The 3714-nt window shown below is 52.1% G+C and overlaps 1 long non-coding RNA gene across 2 annotated transcripts in view; it reads right to left on the bottom strand.

Moving 5' to 3' along the window:
- Positions 1–3673, bottom strand: part of LOC104849805 — a 20501-nt gene extending 16828 nt beyond the window's left edge. The window contains exon 1 of one of the 2 annotated variants that reach the window (XR_776844.3): positions 3449–3673. This is a non-coding gene — a long non-coding RNA (uncharacterized LOC104849805). The remainder of the gene's footprint in view (positions 1–3448) is intronic. The other variant, XR_776841.3, reaches the window with a different exon arrangement.
- Between the last annotated feature and the right edge of the window lie 41 nt (positions 3674–3714).

Here is a 3714-nt window from a genome sequence, read left to right as displayed (position 1 = left end):
TCCTCAGCACCTACTACTACTACTACTACTACTACTACTACTACTAATAATAATAATAATAATAATAATAGAAAAAAGAAATAATAATAACAGGGCCAGGTAGCTCAGTGGTGCTGCTGCCTGTCTCGAAAGCACAGGGTCCTAAGTTTGATCTCTGGCACCAAAAATAAATAAATAATAAACAAATAAAAAGAGTAAAAAAAAATTTTTTTAAAGAGGCAAAAATTGAGATTGAATATAGCATAGATGTGTGGGCGACACCAACCGCAGACCACCTTTACAGGCTGCAGGAGAGGAAGTGAAAAGTTCACCTTGTCCTTCCCTGCAACCAGCCTGTTGGTTTTTTTGCAGAGGTTTGCTTTTTTTCCCCCCCATTCAATAAAAATAGCTCAATGGGACAACATATCATAGCATTCGTGGAAATAAAAACTAGGAATCACATCATAGGACTTTCTGCTGCAACCCTGGCGCTGTTCCCGAGGCGGCTCCAAATCCTTGTGATTTATGGGGAGCTGAGGCCCCGGCCGCCCCAGGTGGGGCCCGGCCTTGGGGAGGAAGGGAGGGGCGGCTCGGAAGCATCAGCTGTTTCCCTGCTGAAGCTGGGAGCTCAGCTCCCTCCCGGCCGCCCAGTGCTCCGCAGAAGTTTACATCACAAAGGGTCCATTCAGGAAGCCGAGGTTGGAGGCCAAGGGCCTTATTTGAAAATGGTGAACCTGGGCCCGGCCTGGTTTCCTGCCTCGAATGCCCTCTTGGGGCCTGGGACCCGCGCTGAGGGCGGGGAGGGGCGGCTCCACAGGTTACAGGATGTGAAAGTGGGGACTGAGGTTAGGAAAAAGAATAAAAGGCTGAGGCCAGAACACACCCAGGCGAGGCTGAGTGCAGTTCTCCTCCTCCTCCTCCTCCTCCTCCTCGGGCTTCCTGTGGGTGCTCTGGGAACATCGTGTTCTGGCCGTGAACTTGGCCTGCGGAGCCTGCTGCACGCAGCCCCTGGATCCTAGCGCGGCGCCAGGGCCCGTCTGGCCTCGTCCCCTGCGCTTGTGCACCGCCTCTTCCACCGCGGCCCCTGCGTGTGAGGCCCCCATCACCTTGCACGCACGGCGCCCGGGAGCGCAGCCTGTCACAGTCACACCAGCACTTCATGTCCCCCGGAACCAAACACCCGGGGTGCCGGATGAGACTCTAGGGAACACGAGGAACTACTGTCCGCATTCGTTTCCTAGAGGCTTCTGCATGCGGCCTGCTGTCGCTTCAGGGGTGACTGATTTTAAGGCATTATTTCAAACCCTTGAGCCGGAGATTTGTCTCAGTGGTTCCGCCCTGCCTCGCTGCCTCTCAAGCACAAGACCCGAGTTCGATCTCCGGGACCAAAACAAACACACAAACACCCTTGAAATCAAAAGTCAGCCATCACCTTCAAAGTTTCTCTCCAAGGAAGTTTGCAAACAGGTGCTGTATGGAGGGAAGAGGTGCTGGGGATTGAACTCAGAGCTTCACACATGCTAGGCAAGACCCCACCTACCCACCCGCCTACCTACCTGGGAGCTACACTTCCAGCATGGAAAAAATTTTCTCTCCCCACCTCACCTCCCTTTTTTCTTTTTTTTTTTTTTTTTTTTTTTTTTTTTTTTTATTTTTTTTGTCCTGCTATGTAGCCGAGGCAATCCCCCTGCCTCAGGCTCCCTACTGAATGCCTGTCTTCTTGAATTAATGAATGACTATAATTTCTATCTATGAAAAGATTCCCTCCAGAGCTGGGGATTAGCTCAGTGGTTCCAGCACCTCACAAATGCAAGGACCCAAGTTTGATCCCCAGTACCAAAAAAAAAAAATTCCTTCCAATGCTGAGGTTCTGGGTCTAAAACCCATAGTCATTCCTGCCCAGGATTCCTTGAGCAACAGAAACTTCATGGAAAGAGTAAAAATAGGGCCAGGGATTTAGCTCAGTGGTTCCACTGCCTACCTCAAAAGTACAAAGACCCCCTGTTAGATCCCCGAAACCAAAAAAAAAAAGTACCCATGGCAAATGTTTGTTGAATGACTGAGAGATGCCTGCACTACGAAAGCTTGGATGGCCTTTGGTTTCTCACAGTGGCTGCCCTGGTCCTCAATCCCCCTATCTCTGAGCAGTCCTCACCCGCCACCCACCTACCTCCTAGGCCGATACCAGGTTGGTAGGGAAAATGAGCCATAGACCTCACCTCTTATGCTCTATCTCAATGAAAGATCAAAAATGACTCTCCAGAGATCGAGCTCAGTGGGCCATGCCTGCCTCACAAGTGCATGGTCCTGAGTTTGACCACCTGCACACAGACAGACAGACAGACACACACACACCAAATTACTCTACATGTAGAGTTCAGAGATGGCATAAAACTGGGCATGGTGGTGCACACCTGTGATCCTAGCACCCCGGAGGCTGAGGCAGGAGGATCTCAGTGAGTTCAAGGCTACCCAGAACCACTAGTGATCCTCTGTCTCAAAAAAAACAAAATGAGAGAGAGGGAGGGGGCTGAGATCTCCAGAATCTGAAAACTTTTTTTTTTTTTTTTTTTTGTTACGAGGGATCAAACTCGGGTACTTGTGCTTTTGAGGCAGGCAGCAGAACCACTGAGCTAAATCCCCGGCCCACCTTCTCTTTTTTTTGAGACAGGGTCTCACTATATAGTTGAGACTGACCTGGAACTCACTATGTAGCCCAGGCTGGTCTCGAACTCACAGCGATCCTCCTGCCTCAGCCTCATAAGTGCTGGGATTATAGGCATGCGCCACCACGTCCCAGAATGTGAAAACTAAGGCGTGTGCTCTCACTCATGCCGCACTGTCTTCCTCAGCCACCAGGCTTTCCAGAGGTCCTGGCCACTCCCCTGGCCCCGCCAGAGCCCCCTGCTCCCCACAGGCACACCCTTCCCTCTGCCTGCTCCCTCTCCTTGGCTTCCGGGCCGCCCCACAGAAGCCTGATTCACCACCACTGCACGGAAACATAGAATTAATCGCGGCTGTGCCCTGGGTGAGCGAGGCCATTACAGCAGCCAAACCACCACTTACAGCTGGATTTCCATGGGAAAATGTGTTCTGGGCTCCAAGCTACCAAATTACATGTGGGACTCGGCACACCCAGGTTCAAATCCCATTTTAACACTTCCTCACCGGGTGGTCAGGGCTCCTCCTGAGCCTTAGTTTCTTGCACGGTTTGTTGTTTTGTTTTGTCTCCCATCCAAGTATTAACCAGGTCTGACCCTGCTTAGCTTCCGACATCAGACGAGATTGGGCGCGTTCAGGGTGATATGACCGTGCACTGTTTTGTTTCGTGAAACAGGATTTCTCTCTATGTAGTTAGGCTAGCTTTGTTTTATTTTATTTTTGGTACCGGGGATCAAACTAGGGACCTTGCTTGCGAGGCAAGCGGCAGAACCACTGAGCTAAATCCCTGGCCCAGCTTTAAACTCACTATGGAGGGCGGGCTGGCCTGGCACTCTTGGCGACCCTCTTGCCTCAGCCTCCTCGGTGTTGGATTACAGCAGGTTCTGGGGCCGACTCAGGAGACACCTGCGAGGACTTCGTGGCAGCTGCTCACAGGGGGCGCTTTGCAGCGAGACCTCAGAGACCTGATCCCGGAAGGTCAGCTCCGCTGGCCAGCAGTCAGCTCCGCCCAGGGCCTGGGCCGGTCCGAGCCCTCCAAGCAATCACGGCGCACGCGCACTGCTCGCCGCCGCC

This window comes from Fukomys damarensis, unplaced genomic scaffold (genome assembly GCF_012274545.1).
Source record: "Fukomys damarensis isolate Sample0158 unplaced genomic scaffold, DMR_v1.0_HiC HiC_scaffold_20, whole genome shotgun sequence".
Taxonomy (NCBI): domain Eukaryota; kingdom Metazoa; phylum Chordata; class Mammalia; order Rodentia; family Bathyergidae; genus Fukomys; species Fukomys damarensis.
This window is presented reverse-complemented; position numbering and strand designations above follow the sequence as displayed.